This window comes from Neolamprologus multifasciatus, chromosome 8 (genome assembly GCF_963576455.1).
Source record: "Neolamprologus multifasciatus chromosome 8, fNeoMul1.2, whole genome shotgun sequence".
Taxonomy (NCBI): Eukaryota; Metazoa; Chordata; class Actinopteri; order Cichliformes; family Cichlidae; genus Neolamprologus; species Neolamprologus multifasciatus.
In genome coordinates, this window is record NC_140446.1 from 1,440,833 (window position 1) to 1,454,558 (window position 13,726).

At 43.1% G+C, this 13,726-nt stretch overlaps 1 long non-coding RNA gene across 1 annotated transcript; it reads left to right on the forward strand.

Moving 5' to 3' along the window:
• The first annotated feature begins 2,838 nt into the window (after positions 1-2,838).
• On the forward strand, positions 2,839-11,490 carry LOC146512083 (uncharacterized). Its single transcript, XR_014875732.1, has 2 exons — positions 2,839-3,253; positions 3,474-11,490. It is a non-coding gene; the product is annotated as an uncharacterized LOC146512083 (long non-coding RNA).
• Positions 11,491-13,726: the final 2,236 nt, after the last annotated feature.

Consider the following 13,726-nt stretch of genomic DNA (forward strand, 5'->3'; position numbering starts at 1 on the left):
GGCTGGTCAGTCGCTGTAATAACGTGGTCGGTAGTTGTTAGGCAAGGCGGACAGGTCTCACAGGATAAAGCTTGTGAGCAGATGGAAGCGTGGAGTGCTGTCGACGCTGCACTGACTTTGGTCTTGATTAAACGTAGTGGACCACCCACCAACACCAGCAGACGACATGCCACCCACCAACACCGGCCACAGTCTGCTCCTTCTGAAGCTCTCAAGAGTTCTTGGACCCGCTCTTCTTGACGACCCTCTAAAGCCGGGGTGTCCAACTGCAGGCCTCGAGGGCCGGTGTCCTGCAGGTTTAGATGTGTCCATCACAGCTGATTTAAAAATGACCTCCTCAAAATGTCTTGAAGTTCTCCAGAAGCCTGGTAATGAACTCGTCATTTGATTCAGGTGTGCTGACCCAGGGTGAGATCTAAAGCCTGCAGGACACCGGCACTCAAGGCCTGGAGTTCCCCACCAGCGTCCTCATCACCCCTAATGTAAGACGCTGGACTGTTGATCAACTGCAAGTGATAATCAACATTTAAAAAGACACTTAGAACAAATAAAAGTCTCAAATCTTTTGATTGCGCTGGTATATTTGTCCATGGGACAATTATTTTTATGTTAGCTGTCTAATGTGGTGAATAATAATAATAATAATAATAATATGTCCCTGCTTATGAGGATTCTGGAGAATTATAATTACGTGGCAAACAACAAAAGTGTTTGAAAGTAATCTCGTTTGGTTTCAGCAAAAAAACTAGAAAAAATAGAAGGATTTGTTTATTCGAATGAGCAAATATCAAATTATGTCTGAACAAGCTTTCCACCCATACAATCTGTTCAGGAGCTGTGGCAAGCAGCCAGACTCCACACAGAAGTCTAACTTAACTAAATTGGCTGGTAAAATATTAAAAGTAGTCCTGGGATTGTGGGAATTATCCGCTACTGCGGTGGACAGAAATACATATTTGCGTCATCAAAAGTTCGACCCTGAACTAGAGAAATAAACAAGACTGTGAGCCGATCGTGTAACAATGACTACGAGTCCCCGGAGTGGCGGGAATTACTGCCGAGCTGCGTCCCAAAATGAGAGATTTTTGACCGGCGACGCCTGGAGACTTTAAGAGAAGTTTCCGGCTCTACTTTCCTGTTTCTCTGACTCTGACTCTTTTCATAAGAGCCTGCAGTCCGAGCTCATTAGAGAATATCTGCCTCAGTGAGTAAGCAGAAGAACGGTGACATTGTTAAACATTTTCTGTCAGAATTATCTCCGTATCACCCCTCTTTGATATTTCTCCCATTGGTGGCATTGTGAGGAGGCAGAAGCCCGAGCACTCCTCGGCTCAGATGTGAACAGCTCTCCGGTGGCCCACACAGGAATGAGAGGAGTTGTTTTCATCGCCGCGTGGGAGGAACCTCCTCTTTAATGAGCTGTAACACGTTAAAAGAAGGCTTTGGATCTTAACTGGCTTCAAATCCTTCAAACTCTCACTGAAGAAATGAGTCATCGCAGCTTTGGTTTGTCTTTTTGAGTTTTACACTCACTTTATCACTGGTGTCTGCTATGAGATGGATTTTATTCCCATCCGTAAGGACTCAGTTTTAGCAGATACACAAGAAAGGTTTACCCTGCAAAGCACCAAACTCCAGAGCTACACTCCCCAGCCACTTCATTTGGAGTGCATTTTGCCTGAACGGTCTTATTTCTTCATGGAAAAGGTTCAAAACAATACTCGGAGGTTCTGGTCCATGTGGACATGATGCTGCTACACAGCTACTGCAGATCTGAGTACAGCAAACTCGGTGTCTACATTTTTAAACGATCCTTGTGATCTGGTGTAGAGAGATGGCGCACTGTGGTCATAAAGGTATGAACATGGTCAGCAACAACACAAATCCGGGAGGCTGCGATGTTTAAATGATGCTCAGTTGTTAGTAAAGGGCCCAACATTAGCATTAGCCTGACATGTCGATACAAGGCGGGAAGTTTCCTCCAAATTCATCAACGCTGCAGCAGAAACGGAGACTCATCAGAGCAGGCAACGTTTCTGAGCCCGTGTGAATCGTAGCCTCAGTTTCCTTTCCTGACAGAAGTGACACCCGGTGTGGTCTTCTGCTGCTGCGGACCATCTGAGGTTTGACGAGCTGTGCTTTCAGAGATGCTCTTCTGCATACCTCGGGAGTAACGAGTGTTAGTCATGGTGTGGGCCTGTCTTCTGTAGACGTGTGGTCCTCACAGTTTCTGTGGTACAGACAGTACCATAGAAACTTTGTGTTTCCGCACACGTAAAGTATAATCTAAACCATTTTTCAGCAAAATAAGTCATTTTACTAGTGATGTTCGATTCGTTCAATACTCGAGAATCACTTTACTGACTCGTGAATCATGATTCACAAGCACAACTGACTCACTGACTCATCCCTGTTGCTGTTAGCAAACTAATTCCATTAGCAGCAATATATCTAGCTTATAATTAAAATTGTGGGGGGGGGGGGGGGGGGAGAAACAGCCAGTTTCTTAACAAAAGCATTTCTGCTCTGAACTGGAAGAAAATAGCTCCTCGGTTCACAGTAGCATCGCTCTGCTAACATGCTAACAGCACATTTGAGCTACTCACCCCCTCCCTCCTGTGCTGAATCGTAAACGTAAGCGAATCACTCAGGACTCGCTCACCCCCTCCCTCCTGTGCATAGAGCTAACGAATCACTCACTCAGCCCCTCCCTCCTGGCTCACAGCTTCTTCTTCTTCTTGGTTGGCAACCAATGTTAAGGCGCATTACCGCCCCCTGGCTCACAGCTCAGTGGACATTTAGATGAGAAAATATTATTAATATTATTATATAATTTGACACATTTAAGGAAAATACTAATGTAGCCCTGGCTATATAAGTAGCTCATTATTTAAATTTGTTCATTAATATTGATAGTTAATTGCAAATGTTTAATGTGTTCAAGAATGTATACAAATGCCTGCAAAGTATGTGATGTGTGTCAGTTAAATGCACAACCTTTTTATTTGTATTTTGAGGTTTATGTCATTATTTTTGATATGGTATTGATATGTACTACAGCTCCAGTGAACCCTGAAGTAGTCTGAGGTAGATGGGTGGGAGTAAGTGGGGAGTCGTGTGCACTCTGCGGGAAGCGAGAGAGACGAGAGCTGAACAGCGTCGAGTGAACGCAGAGTTCATAGAAGGCGACAGACGTATTTTCGGGTTGACGGATAGTTAACTGGAGTCGGGAACTGTTGTACCCTACTGTGAGGTAAATGTGAATTTTGTCTGACACTTGTACCCAATGTTATTGTGTAAAACGGGCTAACTGCTAACCGCGATTAGCCGCTAGCATAACTGCTAACATAGCCGCTAGCGTAGCCTAGCATATTCGCTAAGCTCTTGTTCTGCTCTGTTTTATTTATTAAGCTAATGCTAAGATTGAATGTTATCGCATGTGAACTGGCATTTAGCGGGGTTGTGTGATTCAGTAGGAGGAGACGGACGTCTTGCTGGCGAGTCAGAGAGGTCCCTTCTGCTGGTGTGCTGAAGTTATGGTTCACGTGGGAGCACGTGGAAAGGACGACTGTGAGTGCTGCTGCCGCGGCCTGCTGGTAGCCGTGACCTAGTTTCCCCGCTATCCCCTTGAACTGCCTGGAGGTGTGAGTACTGTTGTTTGCACGTGCTTTTTATTTTTACTGCTTGGCAACAAGTGAAGCGGCCATATTGTTTTAGGTCCCAACGCACCGAGCCACGACTCAGGCCTGCAGCGAGGGGTTTGCTAGCAGAAAGACTGTAGCACTTGAGGTGTGTGTGTTCGGTGTGGGACCACAATATTATTTGATTATTTTGTTTCTGTTGAGGTAGATACCTTACCTTTGTTTAACAAACTTTATTGATTTTACTTATTTTCTTTTGTGTTGTTAATTAAGCATTCGCTAAAGTGGAGTTAACTTTATAATTGACCTGCTTGTGTGTGGTTTGTTTCCATATAGTGTAGTTTTATTGCATATTTTATACCATAAGCATTAAAAAGGGAGTATCAATAGGAAAGTAACAACAGGAACCCAGGGCCCCTCTCAATAGAACGTGGGACGGGTGTTACACTAATAAAATACAAATAAACAAAATAAATGTTTATTAAGCAATTTTGATAGGAAATTGCTTAATTTTAGAAATGTTTTTGCTCTATAAAATAGTTGTTTGTTTGTTTTTTTAGAATCATTCATCTTAGCAGTAGGATTTACATGAAAAGAGAAACAAATTAAGTTTGAGTGAAAATGTACATTTTTTTGGACTCTCTGGTCAACTGACTCAGTGAATCAAATGACTCAAAAAAAACCCGAGTCACTTTGGTGAGTGACTCATTAAAACTCGATTCAGTAAAAAGAATCAAATTTACCATCACTACCTTTTACTTTTGATACTTGAAACCTGTAGTGTTACTTACAGTTATAGGTTCTCATGTCATGGTATTTGGACTAAATGACTTAATTAATTATTTTGGGTTGGAAATAGTTTGGGGACCACTACTACAGTATTAATCAGAACACTTCTCAAGCTGGGAGGGAGCGGAAAGGGTGACGAGATCAGAGAGCAACAAGATTCAGAAAACTGCCAGCAAACATAAAAAATGAAATCATGAAACAAAGTTTTCTTCTGATCAGTTTTTCCTCGTTAAATCATCTTCAGGTTGCACACAGGCTACAATAACCACAAGCTTGGTGCTAACGAATAAGGACCTTTATGTTTGTCTTGCCAGTATCAGCGCAGGCTAAGGACTAAACTGCCACTCGGGTTACATCCAAGTGTGACTGGCCCTTGATATTTCGATAGCTCTCGATATGGCTTAAAGTCAGTTCTAGAAATTCTGTCATTTGTTTTTAATGACCCGGTCTGTAAACACCTTTGAGTTTCAGTTTCATTTCTAAGGTCATAAACTCTGTGGTTATTTCAGACATAAAGGTTGTGAGCGTTTACCTCCTTTTGTTTTCATGCCTTCGTAAACTTTTTGCCATCGTGTCCTAGAAATATGAAACTGTTTTGTGGAGTAGATTTTATTCCGATGGAAAACAGAAAACTCTGAACTGCAGTCCAGCGACTGTGGCTGAAAACCGCCGCACGTTTGGCGTGTTTGTGACGGATGGCCGGGCATCACAGCAGCTGTTTGGCCAGATGTTTGTCTCCTGCTGCCCGCTGTTTGGATCCCAAGCTTTGACTCTTCCACTGATCCAGCAGCTGGCACTGCACAGAGAGCTGGACCTGACAAAAAGCTACTTTAAACTTGAAACACAAACGACCAGCTCTGCTGTCAGACCCACACAGGAGCTCGCAGCGCGGTGTCACAAACTAACACAAGTTCCACACAGTGAGTCGGTAAAACGTACTTTACACCCTTTAGTGAGTACAGAGAGTTTGGATTAAACTGGCGACTGTGTGAGGACGTGCAGTGTGTTTGTGGAGGATGATGTCAGGTTTTTGTTCCCTGGTCCACGACCCAAACAAACAACACAAACATTTGTGACCACAGGTGATGGTAGGAACGAGTTATTTTGTTATTTTTATGCTCGGCTCCATCTTCACCGTCTGGTTTTCTCATCACCCCAGTCTGTCTGTCTCACCATCTACTCCCCCCTCACTCCCGAACAAGACCCTGAGATACTTAAAACTCCTCCACCTGTGGGGTGACTCATCCCAGACCTCCTGCCTCGTGGCTTCAGTACCCTTTCTCTTGTACTTCCACTCTCTCACCACGTGTCCAAACGATCTCCACCTGAGTTGTCCTCCAATCCGGTCCCTCCAGCTCCAAATCCTTTGCTAGCGTCACCGTCTCCAAACCATCACAGCAGGTCTCACAAGCATCCTGCAACTCTTCCCTTCACTCTTGTTGCTCTGTCATAAATCATCCCAACACTGGTCTCCACCCACTCCACCCTGCCTGTACTAGTGATGGTAAATTTGATTCTTTTTACTGAATCGAGTTTTAATGAGTCACTCACCAAAGTGAATCGGGATTTTTGAGTCATTTGATTCACTGAGTCAGTCGACCAGAGAGTGCAAAAAATTTACATTTTCACTCAAACGTAATTTGTTTCTCTTTTCATGTAAATCCTACTGCTAAGATGAATGATTCTAAAAAAAAAAAAAACTATTTTATAGAGCAAAAAAGAGCAAAAACATTTCTAAAATTAAGCAATTTCCTATCAAAATTGCTTAATAAACATTTATTTTGTTTATTTGTATTTTACTAGTATTTTCCTTAAATGTGTCAAATATATATTTTCTCATCTAAATGTCCACTGAGCTGTGAGCCAGGGGGCGGTAATGCGCCTTAACATTGGTCGCCAAATTAGAAGAAGAAGAAGCTGTGAGGCAGGAGGGAGGGGGTGAGTAGCTCAAATGTGCTGTTAGCATGTTAGCAGAGCGATGCTACTGTGAACTGAGGAGCTATTTTCTTGATGTGAGCTTCTACTCAGGGTTTTTTCTTCCAGTTCAGAGCAGAAATGGTTTTGTTAAGAAACTGGCTGTTGTTTTTTTCCCCCCCACAATTTTAATTATAAGCTAGATATATTTCTACTAATGGAATTAGTTTGCTAACAGCAACAGGGATGAGTCAGTGAGTCAGTTGGGCTTGTGAATCATGATTCACGAGTCAGTAAAGTGATTCTCGAGTATTGAACGATTCGTTCACGAATCGAACATCACTAGCCTGGACCACCTTCTTCACTGCTCTTGACACCATCTGTTGCTTTGGATGCTCGACTGTATCTAACGTCGTCCACCTTCACCTTCTTGCATCTTCAGAGCATGTTGCTGCATATTATGGAGACGGTGTGCAGCTTATTAGCCTCACATCGTTCCACATCTTACTTTTTTCTCGTCAGATTTCCAAACCTTAACATCGACGCATGTAGTGACGCTTTTATTTCCAGAGAAGTCCCCAAAGACTCCTCGCCACAGAAGTCATTAGCACGCACTAACGAAGGCCTTCTCTTTAGACGGCTTTCTCTCTGTGCACATCATTGGCCAGACAACATAAGAGCACCATATTGGCCCTGACGGTCCACTTTTGTCCCCGCTGGAAACATTTTAAGCCAATCGTGGTCATCAAAGACATAATCTGCACAGCTCACTGGCATTATCTGTGTGCGCGTCCGTGCTGCCAGGCTGCTCAGACCCAAAACGACCGTAAAGCTTTGGTTTGCTTCCAACAAAATACACAGAATACATGTCTGTTTCACAGCTATGACGAAGGCGTGTGTGGTTATGGGCTCGCTGTCTTCACAATTAGACTTCAATCACTCCTCAGGTCTTGGAGAGATTAGAGGAAGTGAATTTCACCCAAAATAAAACTTTAGAATCATTTAAAAAAGCTGTTCTGCAGAGATTCCTGAGCAAACATGCACTGTAAGAAATGTTCAATATGAAATATCCTGAGCTGGATGTGCAGCTTCCAATCAGAGTAGTTCATCAGGTATGAAGAAACCACCTCAAGCTTTCAGAAACAGTGAGTCAGCCTGCAGGACGAAGGACGATGTCCAACCTGAAAATCCCCAAAATGCTATAAAACACAACAAAAACACAAAAAGTACCAACTAGGCTTTCACTGAATCATCATCATCCTCCATAAAAATTCAATGCAAGAACATGTATTTGTGCTGGACTCGGAGACTGTTGTGCTTCCCTTTAAACGTCTCTGTGGACGGAGAATGATGTAAGTTTGTCTCCCCGACTGTTGTGAGGAGAAAAGCACCGATTGGAACCAGCGCGGCGAGTCCTCGGGCCACGATGAGGTCGGAGAGGTTATTTTGTGCATTGTTTTATTTTTCTCGTGCGAGTCTATGATATAAAAGAGCAATAAAAAGTTCCAGCGGTCGGGCGATGAAATGGCAGCGGAGCAGAAGAATAGATTTTCAGCTTGTAACCGGAGGCTTCGTGTAAGAGAGAGACGCCGCTTTCGTTCAGCGGTTCAGCTCAGCTTTTATTCCCAGCTGCAGGGAGATTGGATTTTATATAAAGTCAGAGAGAAAATAAGCCTGCGTACATACATGAACAGGATGTACTGTTTTACTCAAACGCAGAACCACAGAATTACATCTGTGCCACAGAGGAGACAATAACAAGAACAAGAAGCTTGTATCTGATCTGCAATAGCCTCAAACATGAAGATCGACCGATGACAGCACCGACAGAAATGAAGTGGGGACAGTTTTTACTGGCTGTGCTCGGCGGGGTCGGGGCAACAACGTGACGGAGAAGATGCAAACAGCTGAAATCTACCCCAGTCGATCCTCAGGGAAACATCCAAACCTGACCAGCTCTGTTTCTTTTATCGTTTTTGTGATGTTATCGTGTAAAAACGGGATCGGGATGATTTTAAATTCTGCTGGTGTCTCGAGTCTTGTACAAAAACAAACTGCTGTTGGAGTCTGTCTGCGTTCTCGTCCATTCTCAACACTCAGATATATCGTTTCAAAGAGAGAGACGCTCTGCAGGAACACTAAAGACAGGAAGTCGGCTCATTGGCTGAACCAGAGCCCCGTCGCATGTTTTAAAGAAGCGTCCTGCTAAAGTTTCATTCGCTTTCATTCGTAGTTTTGTTGAATACAGATTCTGTCCTCTTTGTCCTTCTTCCAGCAGATTTATTACAAATCAGCATCTATATCTTCTGATTTTTCGCCAAAAATCCAAAGATAAAACGATGCCGTTGGATCACAGCGGAGCAATAAGGAGGAAAACGGAGCGATTTTTAAAGGAATCAGCGAGTTGCTGCATGCACCCACCACAGAGCGAAGGCCTCGCTGTGGATTTCCATCAGTTTACAGGAAGTTCCTCCCCACCAGGGCTGCACAGCTGCATCCTGACAAAGGGTTACATGTTTCTGCCATCAGATTCAAAATGAACTCATATTTTTCTTCAAACAGTTCGTTTTCATGCCTTTAAACATTTGTTTGTATTTGATGTATTGGGAATAAAATCTGAGTTTATGGAAGCTGCAAATCTTTGCATTTGTTTTATTTACATTTTGCACGCCGGCTTTGGAGTCTGGCTTTATTGATTTGAGAGGATCCACCAACTATGGACCGATATGACAGATGAGCAGACGTGTTCTTTCATGGATGGAAGAGCTTCAAAATAAATCCTCACACTTCTGCGTATCGAGCGTTCTACTCTCAGGCTTCAGCCGCTCGCTGCGTGGACGTACAGAGAAACTATTGGCGTTGAAACAAACTTTTCAGCTCATTAAATATTTATTTAACTCAAATGTTTTTTTTATTCTGTTGAGCAGAAACTAAAGTGTGCCGGGTTGTTTCCCACTCTCACCCACAGCGACCACTCCTGAGCGCACGCACAGTCCCCAGATGACGAACTCGCCGCTCCGATAACATTTGATGCCAGTTGATGAATTTTGTTTGAGTCATAACTCGATAAATAAAAGTAAACGGCTGCAGTGACCGTTTTTGTCTCTCGCCGCTACATGATGAGTTGTTTCTGACACTGAAAGCCTTTGCATTGTGGAGCCGGTGTAACGAGCCGACACCTTAACAAGTGTGTCTGCAGATCCTTCGGGCGGCGGAGCGATGGTAGGGCTCCTCCTCCTCTGTTCGCCCTTCTGATGAACAGTTTTCTCTCATCTGTCTTTTGCTGGGCTAATTAACGAGATAATTAGCAGACGTGATATACGACACAGTCGATGTAAAAGCATCGTCTGTGTCCGCTGAGCGATCCTTTGAAGATTCACACCATAAACCGCGGCCGCTGTTTACGCAGCTGCAGACGATTCAGCTCCTTCGAGACGCAAACCCTGCACGGCGAGGCCGGGCCAGAAGCTCGCAGTATCAGTTCTCAGACAAACAATACAAGATTAGCATAAAGCCATCTTAAAAACAGAACAAGTCGAATTTAAATGAGCATTAAAAATGCATGTCCGCGAGACCGGGCAGAATCAACTCTGAGCTGCTTTAACACATCAAACCGCCTGAAAGCTCTAAAAGCAGCAAATGAAAGCACGCAGAAGTAAAGTTCACTGTAAACTTTGTTCCAAACACACTGTGTGTACAGCTAACAGCTGACAGCGGCAACACAAAGGCTCAGACGGTGACGAACAAAACTGATTTCATCAGAAGACGCTCAGGCTGCAGATCGAAACGACTCAACGTGAGTTTGAAGGTTCTCAGTCATCCAGGTCATCGTAGTCTAAGGAGCGTGGAAAGAAAAGCGTCTGGACTCCTGACAGCTTCTTTAACCCTCCAGGGTGTAACTGCTGTTTTTGACTACTTTTGATTTTGACTTTATTTCACCTTTAAAAACTGATGACTTTGCCTTGTTTGGTATCATCAGCACAACCTCAAATATCTGAAATTGGAGTTTTTCATTTTGACATACTGTATCAGCACAATGGATCTAAATTCAGATGAAAAACTTGAAATTGGAGTAGAAAAATTATATTTTTTACTGTAAAAACCACAAACATGTTTAACGACTCAATTCATAACTTGAAATGCAAATATAAATTGTTGTTTGCAAAACTTGTGCATAATTTTATTTTGAAATTTACAAAGTTATTTGGTTCTATTTACCTAAAAATGCAGCCAAGGCCTCAGATTTTTTTTATAACACGCTAAAAATCTCTCACGTAACAAAAAGCCCTCTACCCAAACAACCAAATGCCACGTTTCCATGTCGTGTTTTGATTGGTCGACATGCTACATTATCCCACTAATACAGACGGGTGCTTTTTTCTTTTGTGCTTGCTAACGCCTGAGAAAAGGCCTTTTTTACCGCTGTAAACAACAAACAACAGTTTTATTCAGAAAAAAACATCACATGTATTTTGTATCATAACTCTTGTTTTGCTCTTTATCGACACGATTTAAAAACTGGTATAAAGTTTGCAGTCTGCACTTTCGACTCAAGTTGAAACGGAGACTCTGGGTCGCTGCATCTTGTTACTGTGCCACCTTAAATTGGTCACGTGATTTCGACACGCCTGTGTGCCCGTCGACCCCCGAGGGTTAAAGCTGTTTCACCTTGTGAAACGTCTTCAAGGAAATGTAGACAACTCAAAGTCAACATGGACGTGCTTTCAACTGCAGTTCTTCCTCACGATCAGCAGGGGGCGACTCCTCAAAAGCATGTCAGACTCTGTAAAAGTCTAGTAGACGGCTCCCTTTGCCTTCCCCGATTTTTGACCTCATTAAACATTTGTCTTTGCTGCGTGTTTGGATTCTGGGTGTCTTTGTGGTGCATTTTGGTCTCTTTGAAGGGAAATGGATGTTGGATATATTTGGCAAGATCAAGTTAACCCTTTAAAGCCGGTCGGAGCAGCACGCTCTGTTTTGCGTGACTATTTTTAAATCCCGGTAGCTCTGCAACCACGTGAGCTAGCGCAATAATTTTTTTTGCATATGAAACTGGAGGAGTTGTACTTACATCTTATGCCATCAGCTTGTCCTCGGTCACAGTTTCCTTCCACATATAGTTTTGCAAAAACTGCATAAAAAGCACTTGCAGCAACAAAAACATAATATTCCAGAAACACGCTTTGCCGATCCGATCAGCTGTTCATAACACTTCCTACGTTAGAATAGACGTCAGAGCGAACTATCGCATGTCCGCCATGACCTGAAGTGATGTCATTTTCCATCAGGGCCTCATGAGCCTATACTGGTGTTTTTAAAAGTTATCTTTGACTTTCTGACTTTCTGTGTGGTTTCTGGGATGCTTAGGACTCATATTGCACTGCTGGAAATAGTTTATTTTGATGCAGATGCTGCTTTTCTGCAAATTTGCATTATAATATTTATTTTCGTTTTTCCTGCAGTATATAAAAATTGGTGTATTTCAAAAATAAAACTATGAAGACACTCAAAATAAATTTCCTGTGGTGGGAAACTATTTTGTGCAACTTTTTTGTATTTACAGTTTTGAGGGATAAGCCTCTTAAATTTCTCTAACTAGAAATATATGTTAAAAAAACAAAAACGGTTTTCAATTTTTTTGTAGTTTATTGCACTTTTTTTGCAATTTATGTAATTACTATGCACTTAATGCAGACATATTATTAAAATTTGGGCTATAATGGTTGTATTGATGTATAGCAACTTGAAATGCTCCCAAAAATGGCTCCACAGCATGTAAACATATAATATAAGCTGTGGCGGACTTGGTTCTATGGTAGGTCTTAAAGGGTTAATGATGACAAAATGACATCGCTGTAAAGTTGGCGACACTTGCTTGGAGGCTTTTAGCGAGGTTTCCCTGCCAGCTCCCCGTGACTCTGATGAAGTACCTGCAGAGTTGTCTGACTGGGTGACAGCGAGCACTTTGAAATCAGTGCAGACGTCTTGCTGTTCAGCATCAGTGATTACAACCCTCACAATATTTTTCTGAAAACAGCGAGCGCTCCGAGCACCCACATTATCGTTTTGTCTGATTTTACAGATTTGAAGCTTTGGTGCTAATTACTGTCGTCTCTGTTCTCAGTGGTAAAAAGTTTTTTAAGGTACCAATTTTATTCATGTCTGTCTCTAACGAGAGTGTAAATTATTCCACTTTAGGTGTCTGTGCTCAGTCTCTCTCTTCCCACCTGCTTCCCACCTCTTCCATTTCCTGTGAAATTGCCCTCGCGCTCGGCGGGGATAAAGGCCCGGGAGCTCGTAACGTCCTCCAGACATTTTATCACATTTCCTCACTCTTCCCTTCTTTCATCAGTCGGTCTTTATTACCGTCTCTCTTCCCTTCGTCTGATCTGACATGTCGGGCTTTCATGAAGGACTTTTATCAGGAAGAGCCAGGAGACAAGAACAAAGCACATGAAGCAGGTCGTGTGGACCATCAGGCCTTCCTTTAGTTCTGTAAAGATGATAATTGAACCAACTGAAGGAATCTTCTTGTACTTCTGCCTTTTTATTGGATGCTACAGATTTGTAGACACAAACCTAATTGGCTGTAACAGCTGCAGTTTACACCAACTGTCTGGATCTTCTGAAGAGCTTCAGAGATGGAGAAGCTTGAACAGTCATTTTGTGCTTGGCTGTATTATTCGTGTGTTTGGAGGGACATCAGAAGGCTTTCAAACGTCACGCTTGACATGGCGGTGACGGCCATCATCACCGTAGGTCACAGGTGTCCAACTCCAGGCCTCGAGGGCTGGTGTCCTGCTGGTTTTAGATGTGTCCTTGATCCAACACAACTGATTTAAATGGCTCAATGACCTCCTCAACATGTCTTGAAGTTCTCCAGAAGCCTGGTAATGAACTAGTCATGTGATTCAGGTGTGTTGACCCAGAGTGATATCTAAAACCTGCAGGACACCGGCCCTCGAGGCCTGGAGTTCGACACCCCTGCCGTGGGTGCACGACTCACAGGTGTGAGCGTGGCGCCAAAACTTTAGTCCGTCTCATTGGTCGTGACTTAGTCACCCACAGGCAGGTTTGTGTGCACATCTATGGTACACTGCCACATCCCAGAATGCAAAGCGTGTCTGATTACAGGAGGTCGTTTAGCTCCAACTTGCAGCAATAAATTCTGATAAAGAGAAGTTTTCCCTCTCTTGTCCACCTTAATGTTAAAGCTCAGTGTGGTTCACTCAGATGGTCGTGCATTAGATTAATGTTTGACTCTCACATTAAAGTCATTCAGGGGTGAATGAATGAATTTCAGGGTGTTGCAGAAACATTTGTGGATGTGCTGATTGACTTTACTCGATACCTGCATCCTGACACTGTGCAGGAGAAAACGA